This window comes from Pelobates fuscus, chromosome 9 (assembly GCF_036172605.1).
Source record: "Pelobates fuscus isolate aPelFus1 chromosome 9, aPelFus1.pri, whole genome shotgun sequence".
NCBI classification, from domain to species: domain Eukaryota; kingdom Metazoa; phylum Chordata; class Amphibia; order Anura; family Pelobatidae; genus Pelobates; species Pelobates fuscus.
In genome coordinates, this window is record NC_086325.1 from 107854903 (window position 1) to 107881071 (window position 26169).

General features: G+C 44.2%; 1 pseudogene; it reads right to left on the reverse strand.

The window, feature by feature from the left end:
• LOC134573670 (tigger transposable element-derived protein 1-like) lies at positions 1-25288 on the reverse strand (annotated as a pseudogene).
• Between the last annotated feature and the right edge of the window lie 881 nt (positions 25289-26169).

Below are 26169 nucleotides of genomic sequence, written 5' to 3' on the forward strand. Positions count from 1 at the left end.
TTAAGGTGCTGTAACATCTTCTACCTCTTCAACTTCCTCTTGTTCTTCCATATCTAAGAAGTCTTCATTTGTAAGTTCTTCCTTGTGCGCTTCAAGAAGGTCATTTATGTCAGTTGCAGAGACGTCCAGGTCCAATCTGTTGGCAAGAGTAACTATTGCTTTTTCTAAACACCTTTCATGGTTGTCTCCAATGTTGTTCCAGGCATATGCTGTAATTTGTATTGCATCTAAAATATTAAATGATTTACTCCCAAAATCTTTAAGACTTGGACCTGTCTCATTATCTGTTGCTTTAATCAACATTTCAAATGTCTGCCGAAGGTACAGTGCTTTAAATGTGGCGATAACTCCTTGGTCCATTGGTTGCAAAATGGAAGTTGTATTTGGTGGCAAGAATATGATTTTGAGGGTGGTGTTAGGGTGGTGATGTTGAAGAGAGGGTGGATGACCGGGTGCATTATCTACAAGCAGAATAACTTGAAAAGGTATTGATTTATCTTCACAATATTTTTTCACTTCAGGTACAAAATAATGTGAGAACCAGTCTTCAAACAGCGAAGCAGTAACCCACCCTTTTTTATTGCCTTTCCATATGACTGGCAGTGTGCTTTTCACAATTCCTTTAAGTGCCCTAGGATTTTCTGCACGATGCACCATCATGGGTTTTAACTTACAGTCTCCAGCTGCATTCCCACCAAGCAATAAAGTTAGTCGATCTTTCGCTGGTTTAAAACCGGGCATTGATGATTCTTCTTTTGCAATGTAGCTTCTTGATGGCATGCGCTTCCAAAAGAGACCGGTTTCATCCGCATTGAAAACCTGTGATGGCGAGTAATTTCCCTCTTCCAATATTTCTGCCAACTTAGCAGGAAATAATTTAGCCGCTTCTGTATCGGCACTTGCTGATTCTCCAAGGATTTTTATGTTATGCCAACCAGCTCTTTTTTTTTTTACCGATCAAACCACCCACTGCTTGCAGAAAATGTTTCTTCAACGTTGCCTCCTTTTCTTTGTTTCAGCATCTCAAAAAGTGATAAAGCTTTAGCACAAATGGTAGCACAGGTAACAGGCATATGGAGCCGTCCAGTTTGATCACTTATCCATGCTGTTAAAAGTTTTTCCATGTGAGGAATAAGGCTTTCATTTTCCTTTGTTCGTATCCAAGTAGAATGCAGGGATTGCGTATTTTTTACTTTCTTTAAATATTTTTCTCTGTCTTTCAAAATTGTACTCACAGTTGATTTACTTAGTGAATATTTGGTAGCTACTTCTTTTGTGGTATTTCCAGCATCATGGTCTGTTATGATGTTCAATTTTGTTTCTAATGTTATGGCTTTTCGTCTTTTTATATTTTCATTACAAGCACCGACTGTAACCTCCTTTCTTTTTGGTGACAGTCCTCCTTCACTTTCTTATTTCTCAACGTCCCTCTCTCCTTTATCACTTTCCTTTTTCTTCTTTAATTTTACACCTCTCTTAAGCCTTCCTCCTTCTTCTTTCACAACGTCCCTCTCTCCTTTATCACTTTCCTTTTCCTTCTTTAATTTCACACCTCTCTTAAGCCTTCCTCCTTCTTCTTCTTCTTTCTCAACGTCCCTCTCTCCTTTATCACTTTCCTTTTCCTTCTTTAATTTCACACCTCTCTTAAGCCTTCCTCCTTCTTCTTTCTCAACGTCCCTCTCTCCTTTATCACTTTTTTTCCTTCTTTTATTTTTAGAGCTTTCAATCTCTACTCCTTTTATTTTTTAGCGCTCCTTTTTTTTCCCAGTATTTTTAGAGCCTTCGAGCTCTACTCCTTCTCCCCTTTCTTCAGACTCTTCAGCCCTCCTCCTGCTCCTTGCAATGCTACCTGCCAAAATATGTCACAATGTCACACACACACACTTTATATGGATAAACAGCTAAAACCTGACATTTCACAACTTTTATTTGTCTGTCTACAGAAAGGGAAGAGGAGGGGGGATTAGGGAAAATGCAAGAAGTCCCAAGTACATTCACATCAATCTCAGGCACACACACACACAAACATGTTTTCTACCTTACCTTTCACTCCTGTTCACTCTGCTAAGCACACTCACATCAATCTCAGGCACACACACACATAAACACGTTTTTTACCTTACCTTTCACTCCTGTTCACTCTCCTATACACACTCACGTCAATCTCAGGCACACACACACATAAACACGTTTTTTACCTTACCTTTCACTCCTGTTCACTCTCCTATACACACTCACATCAATCTCAGGCACACGCACACATAAACACGTTTTCTACCTTACCTTTCACTCCTGTTCACTCTGCTAAGCACACTCACATCAATCTCAGGCACACACACACACACATAAACACGTTATTTACCTTACCTTTCACTCCTGTTCACTCTCCTATACACACTCACATCAATCTCAGGCACACACACAAAAAACATACAATTAGAAAAAGCATACAGGTACATTAAAATGAAGAAGAAAGGTTATTTGGACGAACAATTAGATGCACTGTTATACAGTATTGTGGCGAAACCAACTTCGCCACTGTGGGCTGGAGAAGCCTGGCTGCTAGCCTCCTGCCCGCTGACTATGGCCCCTGGACATATTGCACTTTAAAGACTATATTTGGGCATGTACTAATTTATATTGCTGCTACTGGCCCTTTAAAATCAGCAATGGACATTTTGGGACTACTGTCCCTTTAAGACTGTGAAGCATATCCTATTGTACTGCCTGTATATTGTATATGTATTTATGTATGCAGTTAACCTGGGTTATATATATATATGCAGCCTTCATCTGATTGTTCGGTAGAATCACTCCATTCATTGTATTGAGGAAACTACCGAACAACCAGACCACCCAGGATTAAGTGTGCCTCCAATTACCGTTTGCAACAATGTTGCAAACGGGTAATTGGCAATCATGTAATGTGTTCTGTGTCCTCTGGGTGGCCGCCATTCAGGAAACCAACACGTGGCGGCGGCCATCTTAAACTACCGAACAGCGGTGTTTTGCCGTCGAGTGTCTGGAACTAAAATCGGACACTTGACTAGGCAAACACCGCTGAGACCTCCATACTTCCAGAAATTCGTATGGAAACTACCGAATGACCCGCCGTTCGGTAGAAAGAACCCCATAAACAAGGGAATTCATTCAAACCCTCTCCAGGCTCTATAACACAGGCAATTCGCCTGTTTTCATTCCCTTGTTTGTGACCGACCGCAGGGCCAAAATGCATGGAACTGTTTTCGGATACTTTACCCATGCGGTCGGTCAATACTTTAAAGTCCCATAACTCCCGAACCGTTTATCCGAATGGGCTGATTCTTGCATATGTTGTCCCCCTGAATAAGGGCTATCAGGGGATACCTGTTTTGGAGGTGTAGCCTATGTATTTGGGGTACATCCAGGAATTGGGGAAAAAGGTGTACGGTATAATTGTGTTAAGTGTTAATCTAAGGGGAGGAAATGTGTGGGAGGTACATCCATGTGATTGGTTAATTTCATCCTCCCCCTGGGAGTGTCCTGTATGTACTTGTTTGTAATAAAAGCCAGACTGGGTGTCCCAGTCCACAGTTCCTGCTTAACCCTCAAAATGAAGTGTCGTCTCGTTCTTGGGGGGGATTGGATTGTAAGCTGACTGCCAAGAGTGTAAGCCGATTGGGTACACATTATTTAGGAAGGATAGGAAAAACAAGAAGGGTGGTGGGGTATGTTTGTATGTCAACCATGATTTAAAGCCAAATCTTAAGCAAATTGAATGCGATGAGGAAAATGTGGAAGCTTTATGGGTAAATATCTGCTTGGGGGAAAAGAAGGGAAACCAACTATTGGTTGGGATATGTTATAAACCACCTAATGTTAATATTGACGAGGAACAACAGCTGTTTGAGCAAATTGAGAAAGCTGCAAATCTTGGTAACACTTTAATTATTGGAGATTTTAATTACCCAGACATAAATTGGGACATAGGGACTAGTAGCTCAGCAAAGGGAATTAGGTTTTTAAACTTGTTAAATGACAACTTCATGTTACAACTTGTACAAGCACCAACTAGAATGGACGCTTGTCTGGACCTGGTTTTAACAAACAACGTTGATCTTTTGACCAACATTCAAGTAGGTGAGCACTTGGGAAATAGTGATCACAATATAGTGTCCTTTGAAATAAACTCAAAAAAACAAAAGCACATGGGGTATACTAAAACATATAATTTTAAAAAGGCCAATTTCAATAAGATAAGGGAAGCTTTACAATATATTGACTGGCATAAACTCTTTAGTGAAAAGAACACTGAGGATAAATGGATCATCTTCCAACAAATATTAGAAAGGTACATTTCTCAGTATGTACCATTGGGAAATAAGTATAAAAGAAACAAATTAAAACCAATGTGGCTTAGTAGAGAAGTAAAACAAGAGATTAAAAATAAGAAAAGGGCATTTAAAGCATTTAAATCAGACAAATCAGATGCATCTTATAAAAGATATAAGAAAGCAAATAATGCGTGCAAAAAGGCAATTAAACTTGCTAAACTTCAAAATGAAAAAATGATAGCTAAAGAGAGCAAAACCAACCCCAAAGCATTTTTTAAGTACATAAATTCCAAAAAACCCAAAAATGAAAGTATAGGTACACTTAAAACTGAAACGGGGGTGTTAGTTAATGAAGACCAAGAAAAGGCAGGAATTCTAAATAACTATTTCTCCTCTGTATATATTAAAGAAGAACCCATGGCAATAGATGTGCAAATGATTGCTACTAATGTTATGGTACTTTTTGAAAGTAAACCAAAATGTTCAAATGTCTATCTGTTCCTGTCCAAATCAATAAAGTTAAATTGCGTATATACGCTGAAGTAATTAAGTCTGACACACGAGGTTCAGGTTAAAATAACTTCGAGAAAGTTTATTGGCAAGTGAAGAAAAAGCGGGCGCGCAGGCCCTTTTAAGAGGCATTTTGCGTCATCATTGATTATTAGAATATCAGCAAATAAACACCATCAATTGGATTAATTGTTAAGTGTCGGTGTTAGTGTCTTACCTATTGGTTCAAAAATAAAAAAAGGTTAGTCCCGTGCCCACCCATCAGAGGTGGGATTATTCTGGACACGGGTGGGGATAAGGGGGTCCTAAACGTCATTTTACACGGTCAATGATATCAGGCTTCATGTCCAGGTGCAAGGTCTCTTATGAATAGAACATTTCATTACTACTGTGTTCTGTGGCCTTCAAACTATACTATCTTACAAATTCTAAGGAGTAGCCGGCAAGTCTTAAGGAGTAACCAGCACCTCCTGGTATTTGTCCTTGTAGGAAAACACAGTCTTTGTCTACTGTACTAATTGGGTTGAGAAGTTCAGTCACGTAATGTAATTTTAAAATGAACAAGTTAAGTCATGAGGACAAAATGGAGGATTGAAGAAGTCAGGTTAGGGGGACAAAATGGAGGAGGAAGTCACAGTATAAGGTTAAAATGGAGTTAGTACAATAATTCAATACAAGTACAATAGTAATTTTTTAATAATTCCACATCAGTCCCCCCTATGAAATGTTAGATTCTAAGAGATAAAAACTTTATTATGTTAGTATCAGAAGACGTGTTAGCCCAAAGGCACAGAAACCCCATGGCCGCTAGCTAGGTGTTAATGCAAAGTGCAAGTCTGTCCCTAGATCTGACCCTGATAGGCTAACTCATCCGTCAGTATGGCTCTCGAACACTTCACACCCATGGGTATCCCATGGCAGCTAATCCACCACTTCTCCAACACGGGGCCTTTACCATTCACTGACAGATGCTGTCCCTAAGCTAGTCCCTTCCTAGAATTCCTGCACTTTATCAACAAAGGGGAATGTTTGCAGCGGCAGACAGGGTGAATTGATGTCTTGGGATTCTTGGTCATCAACTTCGAGATGGGTGAAAGTGGGTGCCGCTTGGTCAACAGTCTTCATGAGGGATTTTCTCAGACATGGGAGGATACAACAAAAGAGAAGAGCAAAGATAAAAAGAAAAATTAGTATAGCCATACCAATCTGCATTAAAGCCTTTTGCCATCCTGTCATCCAACCAAACCATCTGTCCCAGGGATCTTTTATCCCAGAATTCCTTTTTAACTCTTCAGACAGGTCATTTAATTTTTCTATGGCTAGTGTGACTTTACCATTAGGGCCTGTGTTTTCTGGGATGTAGGTACAACATGTCATGGTGTCGGGCAAAATTTTACAAACCCCTCCTTTTTCGGCTAAGATCATATCTAGGGCCATTCTATTCTGGAAAGTCATTTGGGATGTGGCCTGCAACTGTTCGGCCAACCCCTGGAGGGCGTCTCTGGTGTAATTAACAAAACGCTGTTGGTTATAATAAATGTAATTTATCCAATTTAAATTCTTGTTTGCGGTAACTATGGTAAAAATTGATTCAAATCCTGCAGCAACTTCATCCCTTGCTTTAAACTCATTGGGCACCCCCCTAGGCACTCCAATGGCATCAATGTAAATGTGAGGGTCAAAACTTCCTTTTACTGGGGCTTCACGTTTAATCTTAGTGTGGCTGGGCCCATGGGTGTTGAGGTGTGTGTCAGAGATAATGTGTATAGGCATAATGGCCTTAGTCAACGTACACTCCCCCCACCACGCTGTGTCCATTCTGGATCTTAACTGTAAATCCCCACACAACCAGTAAATATCTCCTAATGACCTAGTGTGATGCTGCAGTAAACGTACAGGGACAGTTCTGTATGTAGCACAATAACCTTTGGAAAAGTTACCTACAAATTTACCAATACCATCGTACATGGCATAGCAAGTGTAATTACCTTTATATACGGTAATACCATCAGGGGGTTTGACATCCTGGGTTAGGAGAGGATACTCCTTTGTCCATGCAATACATATGGACCTGTTAAAATTATAGTGATAGGCAAAAAGGCTTAAAACACATTCTTCTATATCTACTGGTAGGATTAAAGGCACGGTACCCAGGTGGGGCCGGGCACCGCCACACACATAACATGCGGTTCTATTATGCTTATTGGCATTATATCTCATCCATTCTAACCATAAATTTACATCATTAAAACCTGTTTCAGCGGCCATGGTATCTTCAAAAGTGGGGTTAGCAATGGCCATCATGTCTTGAAAGGTCTGGATATGAGGTTTTAATGGGTTAGGGACCATATGGGTGGCCCCTTGCCACTCAGAAGAGTTGCACATATCTTTAAGGTAGAAATGCCCTAACTTTTTATAGGAACCCTTTTTCCAGTACATCCCCATCACATACTGGTCTGCATCTGTTGGGCTTGGATGCTCAATGTTAAGGATTAGTTTCATTGGTGTACTCCCCCCGGGCTTTCTCAAAGTCATTCTCTGGAGGAGGGATCTACCATGATCATCTACTTTAGATACGGCACTTTTTGGTTTGTAACCCCAGGCAGGCCCGGCATTCCATCCCGCCGCCCCCCAATGGTCACAATTGTGCCCCCATTGCCTGTCAACTACACAAACATATGGGTCTTTCGAATGAGGGATATCTCTATAGATGCTCTGGATTTGTGGTGTGGGAAATGGGCATTCTACAATATCACAGTAGTCAAAGGTATAAGTAGCCACCTGGGTGCACGATGAATTATACCAGAAAGTGTACCCACTAGTGTCTTTGGTAATGGCTACTTGCTGGGCCTTCGTAAGGCTAATTAAGGAGAAGATGTACCAGAGATACATGTTTGTGCGATATTCGCTTCCTCTGGGGCAGGAGATTTCTTGCAGTGGGAAGCGTGGGTCCAATTTGGCCTACCGGCCAATTTGACGGAGGTTGCGGTAATCAGGAGAACTTGGAATGGACCGTCAAATCTTGGTTCTAGGGTATTTTTCCGCACAAACTTCTTGACCAGGACCCAATCTCCGGGAAGTAGGTTATGGGAACCTGTATCCAATTCGGGATCTGGAATTGAAGAGAAAACTTGGGCATGTATTTTGTTTAGGACATTTGCAAGTTCAGTTACATAGTCTACTAAAACATCTGATTGGAGTTGCAACTGCTGCGGATAATAACAACCTAGCCTGGGTGCTGTCCCAAATAGAACCTCATATGGGGACAGTGAATGCTTCCCTCTAGGTGTGTGCCTAACACTAAATAAAGCTATTGGTAGGCTTTCTGGCCAGGGCATCTTTGTTTCTTGTGACATTTTTAACATTCTGGTTTTTAGGGTGCCATTCATGCGCTCCACTTTACCACTACTTTGTGGGTGGTAAGGGGTATGGAAGGCTAGAGTCACCCCTAGGGCAGTCCAAATTTCTTTAGTCACAGTTGCTGTAAAGGCTGGGCCTTGATCACTCTCAATGACTTCTGGGAGTCCGAATCTACATACAATATCTGTAAGTAGGCGTCTTGCGGTTGTTTTTGCAGTGATATTGGCCACTGGATAGGCTTCTGGCCAGCCTGAGAACATGTCCACTATTACTAGTGCATATTCATGGGGCCCACTCTTGGGCATTTGGATGTGGTCAATTTGAATCCGCTGGAAGGGGTACATGGGCTTTGCCAGGTGTTTCGCAGGTACTTTAACTGGTCTTCCTGGATTGCATTTTGCACAAATGACACAGGCCTTGCAGAAGCTATTGATCAATGTTGTGATTCCAGGTGCTTCATAATACTTCTGTATGAGGGCGGCCATCAATTCTTTTGACAGGTGTGCAGGCCCATGTGCCCATTGGACAACTGCTGGATACAAATTTCTGGGAAGACAAAATTTGAAGTTGTTGTAATATATTCCGTCCTTTTGGACAGCTCCTTTCTTTTTCCATTTCTGGATTTCTTCAGGAGTGACTACAGCTTGCTGTTCTTGTAAAATTCGTAAATCAGTAGGAAGAGTTTGCAGAGCAAAAATAGGGACTTCTTCTTCTTCTTGTCCGGACACTTCTTCATCCACTTCCTGTAGATCCCTGGCCGCTAACTTAGCAGCCTGATCAGCCAAATGGTTGCCCTTTGCTTCTTCTGTATCCAATTTCCCATGGGCCTTGACTTTCAAAACGGCCACTTCCTTGGGGAGTAGGAGGGCATCCATTAGCTCCTTGATTGCAGTGCTGTGTTTGACTGGTGTACCGGCGGTGGTAAGAAATCCTCTTGTCTTCCAAATTAGGCCGAAGTCATGTGCCACACCCAGAGCGTATCTTGAGTCTGTATAGATGTTGGCACGTTTTCCTTTAGAAATTTTGCATGCTGAAGTCAGAGCCTGTAATTCAGCTTCTTGCGCAGACATTGCTGGCGGTAAGGATGATGATTTGATAACTTCATCTGTTGTGGTTACGGCATATCCTGTGTGATATGTTCCTCCTTCATCGGCATATCTTGATCCATCCACAAACAGGGTAAAATCCGGATCTGGTAATGGATTCTCATGCACAGTTGGTAAGTGCACTGTTTCCATTTTCATCTGTTCAAAACAGTCATGAGGTGTTTCTGGGTCATAATCATTCTTTATGACCAGGTCTTGAAATTCCTTTTCCAGGAAATGGCGTGGCCATGCTTCCAGAAGGTCAGTTGTTGGGTATTTGGCAATACCATTTTCCTGTAGCTGTTCTTCATTCATGGTGGCCCATAGTTTTGCCATGGGCCCAAGATCATTCCATGACCTTGTCTTCAACTTGGTAACAGGAATATGTGGGATAGCGGTATCCCAATGGCGGTAGAGGTAGTTAAGTTGTTGAGGTAGCTGGACCAAGACCATGCTATTACCTTCAGAGTCACAATAAAAGTCTTGTGCAGTGAGCTTTACATCGGTCCAGTGGTAAAGCTCATCTTCATAGCAAGGTTCGGGAGTAATATTTGGCTTGTACCACATGGTACAGAAGGCGTAATCCGGGCCTTCACAAAGAGGTGTCTCATCTTCATGAAATGACAAATGTGGATGCATGACTTTCTTGATACATCCACAGAGCAGGTAGATGTAGGTTTCATCTGTGATAAATCCATAATAGATACCCCCCTCAGGGAGTGGAAGAAGAGTGGACGGATTAAGCACTTGACATCTTTGGATGGAAATGTTGTCAGGCAAGAGAAGATGACACTGTAGGCGCAGGTGTCTGGCCGGAGACACGTGCTTAAGCTGGACTTGGTTGATGATGGCAGAGATGTCATGAGGGGCCAAAACAACCAGAGGGTGGCCAAGGACCAAGTCTGAGGTTCTTTCAATGAGTTCCCTCGCAGCAAAAACAGCCCTGAGACAGGAAGGAGTCCCTCTGGCCACAATGTCCAGTTGGCATGAGAAATATCCAATAGGCCTCTGGCGGCCTCTTAAGTCATTAGTTTGGGTGAGAACTCCTGTTGCATGGCCCTGTCTTTCAGAGACAAATAATTTGAAAGGTTTGGAGTAGTCAGGTAGGCCCAAGGCAGGAGCAGAAGCAATGGCACGTTTGAGAGCATTGAAATTGTCCAGAGCTTCATTAGTTAAGCAGAAGGGGTCAGACTTAAGTGTGTCATAGAGAGGTTGCATGAGCAGGGAGGCCTCTGGGATCCATGCTCTGCAGTAGGAAATGAGGCCTAGGAAGGCATGAAGAGACTTAGAAGTCCTTGGAGGCGGAATATCCAGCACAGCTCTTACCCGGTCCCGAGTAAGATGTCTGGTACCTTGAGATAGGCAATGTCCAAGGAAAATTACTGAAGGTTGGCAGAACTGTAGCTTGATGAGCGAAGCTTTGCATCCTTGTTCTGCCAAATAACAAAGCAGACTAATTGAGCACTCTTCAGTAGTGGGTATGTCATCTCCACAGAGCAGCAAATCATCCACATACTGAAGCAGAACAACTTCTGGGTGTTCAGCTTGCCATGGGTCAAGGATGGTGGCCATGGCCTTTGCAAATTGACTTGGTGAATTTTGTGCCCCTTGGGGCATAACAGTCCAGGTATACTGTTGCATTTCATGGGTGAAAGCAAACAGGTATTGGCAGGATGGGTCCAGTGGGACACTGAAAAAGGCATTTGCTAGGTCAATGACTGTGAAAAATTTTGCAGATGGTGGGACTCCAGAGAGCAGAGTGTGGGGATTTGGTACAAGGGGGGTGTCCAGGACGGTAGCTTCATTGACAGCACGGAGATCCTGAACCATCCTGTACTTCTCTGGCTCACCTTTTGGAGTTTTCTTTTTCACAGGGAATAATGGGGTGTTACATTCAGATTTACATTTCACTAGAGCACCCTTCTCCAAGAGTGCCTTGATGTGGGTAGAAATGGCAACAGCCTGTGCTGGTTTCAATGGATATTGTGGTTTTCTCGGTAACTTAGCTCCTGGAATAAGCTTAACCACCACAGGGGGAACATTTAGGTGACCTGTGTCCTCTGGGCCTGAGGACCATAACTTGGCGGGCACTTGTGTTTTTAATACCTCTGGGAAATTGGACTTTAATTCTGCTGCCTTCTCACGGGGCTTTTCCAAATGCAGCATCAGAGGCTGAGGTGTCCAGTTCAGATAGGGGTGTAGTCATTTCTATTTGCCCATCTGAGGTGAAGGTGATGGATGCCTGCAGGCGGGAGAGAACATCAGCACCTAACAGGTTAATTGGGCAAGTGGAGGATACCACAAAACGAGCAAGCAGGCTAGAGCCAACTCGTAGTGGAGTTGTTAAAGGGCTGTGTCTTGGCTGGCCATCCACTCCAACACAAGAGACATCAATATTGGACAGGAAAGATGGGTCTGGCAGGTCTTGTTCTCTTAGAACACTACGGGCTGCACCTGTGTCAACAAGAAATGTGGTAGGGTGGCCTTCAATAGGCAAAGTTATTGTAGCAAGTGGCCCCCCCTTATCCCCTGTAGACACTGCCATAACAGGGGTTAATGACACAGGCTTGCCAATTTCCTAGTCATCTGGTTCCTCAATTATTGGAACCTCCTTCTCAGCCTTAGGGGCTGGGGCAGGCCTGTGTGGCTTTCTTGGCTCTCTCTTGGGTTCCGGGCAATCACTTTTAAAATGCCCTTTGACCTTGCAATTAAAACAAACACCTTCCTCTGGTCGGGTACCCTTGGGAATAGGGGTAGTGCGTGCCACCATGAGGGGAGCAGAATTTGGCCTTCTAAGGGTCTGGGCAGACTCTAGGCCCCTAGCAACTAGGAGTAAGGTATCTAGGGGAACAACCTTATATTCGGGGCGTGCGGCAATGATTCCCTTTCGTATTGGGTCTTTAACACCTTGGACAAACGCACCGGACAACATTTGTGAATGAATCTTGTCAGTGAGATCAAACCCCAAATCTGTAAACATTTGGTACAGTCTTGCATGAAACCTTTCCACTGATTCTCCTTTTTCTTGAATAACATCAGTAAGGCCAGCAGCCTGATCCGCAAGTTTGTCCTTAGCCCATTCTCTTAGTTGAGTGCAAAAAGTTACTCCAGAGGGGTAATCAACATCACTGCTGAGTAGATCAGTACTGAGGTGTCGGGCCATGCTCGGCCAATATGCATCCCCTGCTTTAATAGCACAAATACTCAGTAGATCACGCCATGCGGCGGAATAAGTCTTTTGAATTTGAACTACCCCTCGGTAGAAGGGCATAGGCTGTTTTTCTGGGTCGGGGAGTGATTTCATTAGAGCACTAGCTTGAGTGGGATTGAAAGCAACATATTTAGGAGGGGCCTGTTCTCCCCGACCCTTGTGGCCAAAGGGGTCATCGATAGAACGATGAGTTGGGGCTCCCGCGGCAAGCTCCGATGAGACATGGGACACCCTGTCCATCTCGTCATCATCGAATTCTATGATATTGGCTCTTTTGCGTGGTGCAGGGCCCGAATGAGGTGAAAGTATCGGTGGTTGGGAACGAGCCCCAGATGCAGGGGTGGCTAGTGAGTCATAACCTGGGGATAGGTAGTCACCGGGGATTACCGGCATCAGGGCCGAACTGGGGGCCGCCATATTGGTGGCCGGAGAAGGTACTACATTAGGGTTAAGGGAAGAAGCAGCGGCCATGTTGGAAGAGGGCACATCCGGGGCAGACTGTGTCGGACTGGGCATGACCGGAACCTGGGGAGTGGCTTGGGGAGTGGGGAGTGGATATCCGGGATAGGGCAGGGCCATGGGATATGGGAAGGGGTAGGGCCAGGCTGGGGAAGGGAAGGAGGTGGGGTATTGAGCTAGGGTGGAAATAGGGGGGGACGGAGAGGGATTGGTAGGGGTGGGTGTAGAGGGAGGAGCCGGGACAAGGGTGGAGGAGGCGGTTAGTTGGGCGGAGGAAGAGGGGAGGGGATCATTAACGGAGAGAGAGTGTAGGGAAGGAATGGCAGGTGAGATTTTAGGGGGAGGTACAGCAGGTAGCGTAGGGATGGATGAGGATGATGGGAATGTTAGAGGCGGGGAGGGGGAAAAGAAAGATCCATCAGAATTCAGGCCCGGGCAGACAGGGGAGGTGACGGGATGGGTGTTAGGAGGATTGGGAGTGGGGAACATAGTCAGCTGGCTATCACCTACTGCTGACTGAACCTTGGGGATAGACGTCCCCTGGGCGCCACTTTGGGGCGCTGGCTGAGGGTAAACCCCAGCAACACAGTTATTATGATACACAAACAATTTCACACCTTTGTGATTTATCTCTTCCTCAACCCAACCTTCTAGCTGAATAGCCTTCGCTACTCTGTACCATGCTTCAGCAGTCTTTAATAAACCATTATCTGTAAGCTTGCCTTTCATTTCTGCCAGTAACTTACGCCAACTTTCTGGTTGCAATCTTCCACCCGTTGGTACAGTAATTTTACATACTTTTGCAATCTTTTCAACACCTTTAACCATCTCCTCACCCTCTCTGTTTTCCACCAAATCACATGCTAACCAGCCCCTACTGGGCTTGCTTAAATCCTGTCCCATAATCCCTTTACCCCTATACCAGTGTCCTGGATATAGAGAGAGAGAGAGAGAGAAGACTGAACAAGAACGTCTACAATGCTCGACTGCCACCCGAGAACCGTAAAACTTTCTCAGGTGCGTCTTCCCAAAACGTAGACTAGTCACTGAATCCGCCTACCCGGGGTGGTAGACACGGATTGGAGCGAGGTGAGAAGTGTGTGACCAATCACTTCTCTTTTAAGAGGAATGGGAGTGGATAGTATAATAATATAGGAAGTATAGAAAAGATGAAAGACAAGGAAAATCCTTAGAGACAGACACAGGAGCTCATGAGACTCCTAATTAGACAAACAAGACAACAATACAATTGAAATACAGTGCATACATCACAGTTCAAATGAAATCAACAATAATCCCTTTCCTTTACTCATGTGCTTACTCCAAAGTCACCCCCCTCAACCCCGTAGTGTCTCCGCTCGGAAAACGACTTTCGTAAGTCTCACTACCAGCGGACACGGAAAACAAGCAATGCCTACTTGAATCCCCCCAGGAAACAGAGCCCCCCTCACAAATAAAACAGAAAACTGGAATTCCACAAGCCCCAGCGCTCAGGGTTGTGGTTACCAAAGAAAACCGGACTCCCCTCAGCCAAAGCTGTGGGTTACCAAAACCGGACTCCCCTCAGCCGAAGCTGTGGGTTACCAAAACCGGACTCCCCTCAGCCGAAGCTGTGGGTTACCAAAACCGGACTCCCCTCAGCCGAAGCTGTGGGTTACCAAAACCGGACTCCCCTCAGCCAAAGCTGTGGGTTACCAAAACCGGACTCCCCTCAGCCAAAGCTGTGGGTTACCAAAACCGGACTCCCCTCAGCCAAAGCTGTGGGTTACCAAAACGCTAGCTAGACTGTAAAACAGGCAACAGAAGACCCCCAGGAACACATCCACAGGTCCACCCCCCCTTTATCCCAAAAAGGGGCAAAATACAAACGGATAAGCAGACAAACCGAAGACCCAGGCAAATCCCCTCAGGTCCACCCCCCTTTATCCCAAAAAGGGGAAAACAAGCAAGACAGAACCCCAGGCAAATCCCCTGCAGGTCCACCCCCCCTTTATCTCAAAATGGGGAAACAGGCAAACAATTCAAACACACCCAGGCAACAGATAGACTAAAATGCAGGTAAACAAGTGAGTAACGAGACACCGGGCAAGATATTACCTGTCTTTGATGTCCTCCCGGGAAGCAGTCACAGACACGTGGACGGGTCAATCAAAGGGGCCGGAACGTACCGGTGGCTCTGCAGAAGTCTCTACCGTGTATCTGGAGGTGATCAATCTCCCTTCCTTCCCCCTGGATTCCTCCGTCCACCCTTGTCTTCCTTAGGACGGCTCACCGGCCGGACATAGCCCGATGCCCCACGTTGGGCGCCAAGTTGTTATGGTACTTTTTGAAAGTAAACCAAAATGTTCAAATGTCTATCTGTTCCTGTCCAAATCAATAAAGTTAAATTGCGTATATACGCTGAAGTAATTAAGTCTGACACACGAGGTTCAGGTTAAAATAACTTCGAGAAAGTTTATTGGCAAGTGAAGAAAAAGCGGGCGCGCAGGCCCTTTTAAGAGGCATTTTGCGTCATCATTGATTATTAGAATATCAGCAAATAAACACCATCAATTGGATTAATTGTTAAGTGTCGGTGTTAGTGTCTTACCTATTGGTTCAAAAATAAAAAAAGGTTAGTCCCGTGCCCACCCATCAGAGGTGGGATTATTCTGGACACGGGTGGGGATAAGGGGGTCCTAAACGTCATTTTACACGGTCAATGATATCAGGCTTCATGTCCAGGTGCAAGGTCTCTTATGAATAGAACATTTCATTACTACTGTGTTCTGTGGCCTTCAAACTATACTATCTTACAAATTCTAAGGAGTAGCCGGCAAGTCTTAAGGAGTAACCAGCACCTCCTGGTATTTGTCCTTGTAGGAAAACACAGTCTTTGTCTACTGTACTAATTGGGTTGAGAAGTTCAGTCACGTAATGTAATTTTAAAATGAACAAGTTAAGTCATGAGGACAAAATGGAGGATTGAAGAAGTCAGGTTAGGGGGACAAAATGGAGGAGGAAGTCACAGTATAAGGTTAAAATGGAGTTAGTACAATAATTCAATACAAGTACAATAGTAATTTTTTAATAATTCCACATCACTAAAAACTTGCAGAATAATTGTAATTGGTTAACTCAAGACAATGTGCTGCAGCAACTAAAGAAAGTTAATATAAACAAAGCTCCAGGGCCTGACGGTATCCATCCACGTGTACTTAAGGAACTAAGTGTAGAAATAAGTGAACCTCTGTTTTTAATCTTTCAAGATTCTTTTCTTTCAGGAAGTGTTCCGGAGGATTGGAGGAAGGCAGATGTGGTTCCTATATTCAAAAAGGGTTCAAAATCCTTGCCTGGAAATTATAGACCTGTGAGCTTAACTTCTGTGGCTGGTAAAATATTTGAAAGGTTATTAAGGGATAATATTCAAGAATTCCTTGAGAAGAATATGGTTATCAGCAAAAATCAGCACGGTTTTATGAAGCACAGGTCATGTCAAACTAACTTGATTGCGTTCTACGAAGAAGTAAGTAGAAGTATAGATCAGGGTGTTGCAGTGGATGTGATCTATTTGGATTTTGCCAAGGCATTTGATACAGTTCCACACAAAAGATTAGTGTTCAAACTCAAGGAAATCGGTCTCGATGAAAATGCTTGTTCTTGGGTAAAACATTGGCTTAAAAACAGAATACAAAGAGTTGTCGTTAATGGTAAATTTTCAAGCTGGACAGAGGTGGCAAGTGGTGTCCCTCAGGGGTCTGTTCTGGGACCCCTTCTATTTAACATTTTTATAAATGATCTTGAAGACAGCATTGAAAGTCATGTTTCAGTGTTTGCAGATGACACAAAACTTTGTAAAATAATACAATGTGAGCAAGATATTACTTTGCTGCAGAAGGATTTAGATAGACTGGAGGACTGGGCACTCAAATGGCAGATGAAATTTAATGTTGAAAAATGCAAAGTTATGCACTTCGGCGTAAAGAATACACAAGCAACGTATACCCTTAATGGAAGCGAATTAGGGATAACAACACACGAAAAGGACTTGGGAATTGTTATAGACAACAAACTATGCAACAATGTGCAATGTCAATCAGCAGTGGCCAAGGCCAGTAAGGTATTGTCATGCATGAAAAAGGGCATTCATTCTCGGGACGAGAATATCATTTTGCCTCTCTATAAATCACTGGTAAGACCACATATTGAATATGCTGTGCAATTTTGGGCACCTGTTCTAAAGAAGGATATCATGGCACTAGAAAAAGTGCAGAGGCGGGCTACAAAATTAATAAAAGGAATGGAACATATCAGCTATGAAGAAAGGTTAACAAATTTAAACCTATTTAGTTTAGAAAAACGTCGCCTGAGAGGGGATATGATAACATTATACAAATATATTCGGGGCCAATACAAACCATTGTGTGGAAATCTATTCACAAACCGGACTTTACATAGGACACGAGGCCATGCGTTTAGACTGGAAGAAAGAAGATTTCGTCTAAGGCAAAGGAAAGGTTTTTTTACTGTAAGAACAATCAGGATGTGGAATTCTCTGCCTGAAGAAGTGGTTTTATCAGAGTCCATACTGTCACGTTTAAACATTTCATATGAAGGAACACAACTGCAGATTTCTTATAGTTCGAATATTTATTAGAAGTAATTGGTATTGACTTTAATTCCAATATACAGGTACTGTAGCATTAAGTAATAAACGATAAATGAAATCCACAGTTACATGCACTGTAGCTTTAAGGAGTAAACGGAACTGAAGCAGCAAGAGTCCTTTAGTAGTATTAGTTAATTAGATGATAAGAAGTTGCAATAGCTGTTCCATAGACTTTAACTGAAGAAAGATAGATGCAGCTAACTGAGACAAGTATGTGTTGAAGTTAGCTGTAACGGTTGGCTTTAACGAAGGACTTTGGAGACAGGAAATAACAGCTTTAGATGCAACGTTTATCAGAGAAGTTTTACTTAGCTTCCGGCTTATAGAACACTGGTTCCCGAGATTCCTCAGAGGCAGATTATCCTGCATGGATAGAGTTCAGCTTTAGCCGTGGATGAGGAGAGGCGAAGGGAACTTGAAGTCTTCTATTCCGGTCCGGTAACAGCAGGATTTCACAACTAAGTTGCAGCCGGTTCGTGAGTACAGAACGTAGTTCACTAATCCAGCCTCGATCAGCTGGTGCGGTCAGATTAAATAGGGAGACCGAGTCATGAAGAGGTGTGGCTAAGCTCCGTGGAACCAGGAAGTAAGGGGATATTATAGTTAAGGCATGACACATACAGATGTTCAAACAGCTACTAGATGCATACTTGCAAAGACAGAATATTCAAGGATATAATCTTTCAATGTAGGGTAATAACTGCTTGATTCAAGGATAAATCTGACTGCCATTCTGGGGTCAATAAGGAATTTTTTGTCCTAGCTTGTTGCAAAATTGTGCTTCAAACTGGGTTTTTTTTTTTTTTTTTTTTTTTTTTCCTCTTTTGGATCAAAAGCAAAAAACAGGTGTGAGGAAGGCTGAACTTGATGGACGCAAGTCTCTTTTCAGCTATCTAACTATGTAACTATGTATGTATGCTTTTCTTGTTCAGCTGTTCCAGTTCGGAGTGTTATTTCGTATCCAGATCGGGAGTGTGATGTTCTGCAGTAGCTGTGCCTGTCTTTAGAAAAGGGGATTATCGCCTAAACGGATTTTTCCCCTTTTATGCTGAAACGGTCCGTTACAATTGGTGGCAAGCGGCGGGATCGTTCCTACAACCAGAGGGACAGCTACAGACAACACCATTCCTGGATTACAAAGTGAGGGCAACGCCAGTACCCGTACAGCGCCCCTATCTACAAGGAACCAACTGCAGCAGAGCAAGCATGGCACCCAGCTACACTCAAGAGGCGTATGACAGAGAGGTCACCGCGGTGCTGGCTATATGCGGACCCAACCTCTCAGAGGATCTAATACAGCAGGTGAAGAAAGCAGTGCGAGAGTACTTGCCGCGGGAATCAGAGCGGGCCAGGGGGTTTGCAGACCTCCCTCCCCAGCGGCAATGTGTGGCCCAGGGAGCTGATGGTGTCGTCCATCCTCCCCAGCAGCCGTGTGTGTCCAAGGGAGCCGAAGGTGCAGTCCTTCCTCCCCAGCGGCAGGCTGAGTTACAGGGGGCAGAGGTTGTTGTTCCTGCCCCCCAGCAGCAAAGTGATATGCCAAGAAGGCAGTGTGAAGTGAAGGGAGAGGAGAGCAGCGTCCTCCCTCCCCAGCGGCAATGTGTGCCCCAGGGAGCTGATGGTGTCGTCCATCCTCCCCAGCAGCCGTGTGTGTCCAAGGGAGCCGAAGGTGCAGTCCTTCCTCCCCAGCGGCAGGCTGAGTTACAGGGGGCAGAGGTTGTTGTTCCTGCCCCCCAGCAGCAAAGTGAGATGCCAAGAAGGCAGTGTGAAGCGAAGGGAGAGGAGAGCAGCGTCCTCCCTCCCCAGCGGCAGTGTGTGCCCCAGGGAGCTGATGGTGTCGTCCATCCTCCCCAGCGGCAGTGTGTGTCCCAGGGAGCAGAAGGTGTCGCCCTTCCTCCCCAGCGGCAGTGTGTATCCCAGGGAGCTGATGGTGTCGTCCATCCTCCCCAGCGACAGTGTGTCCTGCAGGGAGCAGAGACAGTCAGTCTCGCACCCCAGCAGCCGGACAAGAGAATGAAAGGGGAGACAGCTGGTCCCCCTTTCCACCAGCAGAGAGAGTGGCAGGGAGAGGAGCCTGCTAACCCCCCTCCCCAGCGGCAGTTTACCGTCCAGAGAGAGGAGCTTGTTACACCCTCTCTCCAGCGGCAGCCTAACCCACCAAGGGGAGATGTTAAGCCCCACATCTGTGCAGATGGGACCGTAGTCTCTGCACTTACAGCCCCAGGGGTAGGGACGGTCGGTCCTGTCCCCCAGCCACAGAGCAATATATCTAAAGGGGAGACAGTCGGTCTCCAGCAGCCAGGCTCCCACCAGACTACTCCCGTGGTAGTGCTGGCAACAGGACAGAGTACCGCTGGTCTCTGCCCCCTCAGCAAACCACCAAGGCAGCCTATCAGTCTCTCACCCAGCCGTGGGGAGGCACCTGAACTTGGACAAAATTCTCTCTCACCCAGATGTGGTAACTGTTTATTATGGGTGGGCTGCTCTACTACTTCTGTTCTGTGGGTGGGTTGCTGGACTAACCAGGGCACTGACCGGCAGGAGGTCAGATACCCTGTTAGTCTAATTGGTAAAGGGGAGAATTGTGGCGAAACCAACTTCGCCACTGTGGGCTGGAGAAGCCTGGCTGCTAGCCTCCTGCCCGCTGACTATGGCCCCTGGACATATTGCACTTTAAAGACTATATTTGGGCATGTACTAATTTATATTGCTGCTACTGGCCCTTTAAAATCAGCAATGGACATTTTGGGACTACTGTCCCTTTAAGACTGTGAAGCATATCCTATTGTACTGCCTGTATATTGTATATGTATTTATGTATGCAGTTAACCTGGGTTATATATATATATGCAGCCTTCATCTGATTGTTCGGTAGAATCACTCCATTCATTGTATTGAGGAAACTACCGAACAACCAGACCACCCAGGATTAAGTGTGCCTCCAATTACCGTTTGCAACAATGTTGCAAACGGGTAATTGGCAATCATGTAATGTGTTCTGTGTCCTCTGGGTGGCCGCCATTCAGGAAACCAACACGTGGCGGCGGCCATCTTAAACTACCGAACAGCGGTGTTTTGCCGTCGAGTGTCTGGAACTAAAATCGGACACTTGACTAGGCAAACACCGCTGAGACCTCCATACTTCCAGAAATTCGTATGGAAACTACCGAATGACCCGCCGTTCGGTAGAAAGAACCCCATAAACAAGGGAATTCATTCAAACCCTCTCCAGGCTCTATAACACAGGCAATTCGCCTGTTTTCATTCCCTTGTTTGTGACCGACCGCAGGGCCAAAATGCATGGAACTGTTTTCGGATACTTTACCCATGCGGTCGGTCAATACTTTAAAGTCCCATAACTCCCGAACCGTTTATCCGAATGGGCTGATTCTTGCATATGTTGTCCCCCTGAATAAGGGCTATCAGGGGATACCTGTTTTGGAGGTGTAGCCTATGTATTTGGGGTACATCCAGGAATTGGGGAAAAAGGTGTACGGTATAATTGTGTTAAGTGTTAATCTAAGGGGAGGAAATGTGTGGGAGGTACATCCATGTGATTGGTTAATTTCATCCTCCCCCTGGGAGTGTCCTGTATGTACTTGTTTGTAATAAAAGCCAGACTGGGTGTCCCAGTCCACAGTTCCTGCTTAACCCTCAAAATGAAGTGTCGTCTCGTTCTTGGGGGGGATTGGATTGTAAGCTGACTGCCAAGAGTGTAAGCCGATTGTATGCTTTTCTTGTTCAGCTGTTCCAGTTCGGAGTGTTATTTCGTATCCAGATCGGGAGTGTGATGTTCTGCAGTAGCTGTGCCTGTCTTTAGAAAAGGGGATTATCGCCTAAACTGATTTTTCCCCTTTTATGCTGAAACGGTCCGTTACAAGTATCTTCACACATCAAATATGGAAACCCTAATCATATTTTATTTTTATTTTTATCTGGAAAAAGTTGTTTTATTTATTAAAAAAATAGGGAATATACAAGTAACTTCATATTAATATCTAAGACAAATTACATACATAGACATACATAAATTAGAAATGGAACTCCAGATCTATACCTTTACATAGTGTTTCATAAACTCTATCAAAACTCTATGCAGGTGTTAATACAATTATAGTACAGTACATCACATACTATCACTCATGTACTGTACACCGTGCCATCCATTCAGTTTCTGTTACATCCTGCTCTAAACAGAAAAATACTCAAATTGAAAATAAAGACAAAGCTAATTATACAGAATTTAAACTTACCTTTCACTCCTGTTCACTCTGTTGGCCTCAAATTCCTTTTCCAGTGCCTCCAAACACGCTCCGCGGTCCGCATCCACAGATCGCCGAAACAAAATGTCGGCAGAAATAAAATGGTGCGCGCATCGGAAAAACGTTCGTAAAGGCGGGAAAACTTAAAAAGGGAGTTCGTAACCGGGAAATGCCTGTACACTGTAAGATTCTTCTTCTTTCACTGGGTAAGTATATTAGTACTTAGGCAATACTGTGCTTCGGAACTTCGGCACATTGACACTTCGGAACTTCGGAACTTCAGCACTTCGGAACTTCGGAAATTCAGTAATTTCGGAACTTCGGGACCTCGGCACTTCGGACATTCGGAAGTTAACCCCTAACCATACCAATAACATTCTAACTTAAAGCATAAATCTACTAGTAGTGAGTGTATTTCCATGTAAAGCAAGCAGTGAGTTTGGTGAACTTTGACTGGAGGAAAGGTAGTGATCAAAAACTTTAACGGGGCACCATTGATTGCTTGTGGGATAATACTTAATTTTTACTGTCTGCCCCCTTCCGCTAGTTTTTGTGTGGTGTAGTGAAAGTACATAGTGGTCGTCTGATTTTACCAGATGTATTCTTGTGATGAAGTCAGTGGAGTTGGAGTTAGTGGTGGTGAATTCCCGCGGTCGGAGAAACCCTTAGAACGCCAAATAAATGGCAGTTTTAATTACGTGATTTGTCTGGGTTTTGAATGGCGAGGTATTTAGGAGGTCTGAAAGTGATTGGAACAGGTGATCGTGGATTGGTAGTCTAGAAGGTGTAGGTATGGGGGTGGAATCTTTGATACGTTTCAATATGGCTTTTTACCTGGTAGGACAAAAGGAACCGTTGTTTATTAGGCCATGTGGTGATGATATGATGTTGAATGCCTGTAAGGTATAATTTTATTGGAAAAAGGGAATAAACGCAACCACAGTTTCCATAGAGAATTTGTCTATAATGTGAATCTGAAGCAAAAATCTATTAAATTATGAAAAGCCCTATCATAAGATTTCCTCGTGTTAGCAGAAAGACCTAATTGTGAGAGGTAATGCCCATGAGCTAGTAGATTATCTAGTCCATGATCAGTTCCTGCCACTGTGGTGCCGGGTTAGCAACCTGGACTGCTGTTGGCATTGCTGCCCGGAACACCTGAAATTGAGATCGAGACAAATGATGAGCTGCAACATTCAGGAATCCAGGAACATGTGCACATATCAAGAAAAAATTATGTCTAGTAGCTAGTAAAGTTAACTTCCTCATGAAACGCATGATGGTCAGAGATGACGAGCCTCCTTGGTTAACAATATGGCATGTCCATGTTGTCGGAAAAGCACTGTGCCGTATTACCTAACCAGCATGCGCCCCATTTGACTGCAGCTGCCACAATCGGATAAAGTTCAAACAATGCTGAATTCAGGGACCTCCTTAATTTCATCTGGCCAGTTACCCCACATCCATTTATTGCCAAATATTGCTGCAAAACTGATGTGGCAGCAGCATCTGTCCAGATTAAAAAAGACTTGCCAGTTAGTACTGGAATAAATATGCTTTTCCCATTCCAAGTTAGCAGGAATTCCCTTCACATGCGTAAGTTGGCGGTGGCGTGCAGATCTAGCACAATGTGGGAGGAATCCAACTGAAATAGGGGAAAAAGACAAAGTAATCTGGAATGATCTTTATAGCAAAATTGAGGGAACCCAACAATGATTGACGTTCCCTCCTATTGCAAGAACCTGCTTCAAGGTGCTGGTTGATACAGGATAAAATGTGTTCAATCTCTCCAGTGGGGAGGCTGGCTTGCATAGGAATTGACCCCAATTGATAGTAGCATCAGGACCTTCAGTCTTACTTGGTGACACAGGAATGCCCAAATGCTCAAACAGTTGTATAGCAGCATGGAGGCTGGTTGGAGGATGTAAGTTATCTTCTACAGTCAGAAAGTCCTCCAGGTAATAAATCACTGTGGGGCATCTACAGATATTAAGTAGCATCCAACACAACGTCTCAGTGAACATATCAAAGATCCTTGAACTGCTTTTTGAACCAAAAGTGAGACATGTGAAAAAATAGTATAACCCTTCCCCCTTAACACCATGTAAATGCCAGAGTGAAGGGTGACTGGGCAGGACCTTGAAGGCGTTCAGTTTGTTGTTTTGCTAAGCCAAGCTCCTACTCCGGCTGACAGGATGGCATCTATAGCATTATCAATGGTAATGTATTGGAGTGAGAGAGTTAAGAGTAGGTGTTGTAGTAGCGTGGGGAGCAGAGAAGTCAATGATTAACCTTTGCTTATTAGAAGTTTTACCAGTGACCACACCTATGGGGTTAGTTCTCCATATGGAAAAAGGTGGCGCGTTGAATGGACCTAGCAAAACTATTGATCTACCTCTTTCTTGATCAGCTCATTGATAGTGTCAGTGTTAGCGAGAGCTGTCTGTAAGTTGTTGCATTCGACTATTCCTGAGGGCATGTAAAGGATACCTTTGTGAAACCCATTCGTAAAACCCAGACACTAAATATTCCACTAGATGTTGTGAGTGGTGGTTGTGCAACAATTCCCTAAGTAGTGATTATATATTGACAAATGAAAGATAAAGCTTAGGGTATAATTTATTAGGGCATATAGTCTTAGAATGTGCCCGGAAACACTGTGAGCATACAGATGCAACAGCCTGCAGGCACTGTAACCGCAAGTGCCTGCATTGAAATTGTTACAGATTTGTGACTTTCCTAAAAACACAATATTCCGTCCCAATTTATCTTTCAGAACCCTGTGAGGTCTAGCTGTGGTAGTCGGGTTGGGGTAAAAGGCACTCACTTCCTGAGTATTTGGGAATAAGTTAGTGGTGTGGGAAGTGGATGAGCAGACAGTACAAGCTAATGTCTTGAGGCCCACAAAGTGTCTACAAAACACTTCCGTATCCAACATACTCCAGTCTGCTTGGTAGTTGAATTGGATCAGTAACGCAGACGCCATTGCAGAGAAAGAACGGTGGTAGTCGTAAAAGGATGTGCCACCATACTTGTGCACCAAGTCCACCAGCTTCTGGAGGTAAAGATCAAATTCTTCCCTCCTGTCAGGATATACTGAACAAACCACATCCCAATATATCCCAAATGCGAGAACAAATTCCAGTATGCATAATTTGCAATTCAGGTCGGGGACCGCTGGATTTAAAAACTACAAACTCGTCATAATAAGCGCAAGTCTTGTTCTCCAGGACATCTTGGGAGGCAATGAGGAGTGAGACTAAATTCACGTCTTTCCCCTTCAAGATGTCCTTTTTAATGTTAGCCGGTACCATATGTGCAGGGTTAATAATATGCGGGTTCTTAGGGCCAATTGGGATATTACCAGATTGGGTGCTGGGGGGATTAGCGGAATCAGGAGTAACCAGTGCTGATGGAGAACTTAATTGGGTTCCTGAGTCCATCCTATCCAACTTGTCATTGATTCGCTGTAAAGAGGATAGAACTGACAACAAAACAGCTTGGCCACTACTAGATCCCTCTCAAGCCCTGGTGCTATCGGTCTGGGTATTAAGTAACCTTTACAGTTCAGCTGTCCTGGCCGTAGCCGGATAGGGGATGTTTCTTTTGCGTAATTCTGCTGTGATCCTTGGAATGGTCCAGGATCTGATAGATGAAGGGCTTGAGGTATCACAAACTCGAGATGGGGTAACAGATCTAGCTGGTGTACTGGGTATAGATAGATCCTCCCTGCCTTCAGGTAGTTGCGACATACTAAAATTAAAAAATAGGAGGTTATGCGGGGTCTACTACCTATACTGGCTTGCTAGCTAATGCAAAGCGGCAACAAAAATACCTCTAATGGTAACAGGTGACACGCTAATTGCCAAGCAGCTAGAGAGGCTCTATCTATGAGTTGGCGCAAGTGGGATATGTGGCCACAAGGTTGTGGCAGGGTGATGGCCTTTCGGTGACATGTACAAGTATAAGACAGAATGGGAGTGACAAGTGAGGCCTCTACTATGCAACTAAGTGAGGCGACTAACTATGATTAGGCCAGAGGGTCGAACGTAACTCTGAAATGAGGATGGGTGATGCCCTCGCGGGACCACTAACCTAAGGCATACAAGTCATGGAAATAATTATCACTAGAGGCCTCCTAGCCCTATAAAAAAGTATGAACCTATACTAAGAACCATAAAGAAGTAGGGAGGTATGAACGGTAAAAGATTGACATACCTGGTGAAAAAATAGAAAATGGAGCAGGAGCAGGTGAAACAGCCTTCTGTAATAACCTATGAGAGTAATGGTAGAGATATAGAATATGTATTGTATAGTTCCCTTT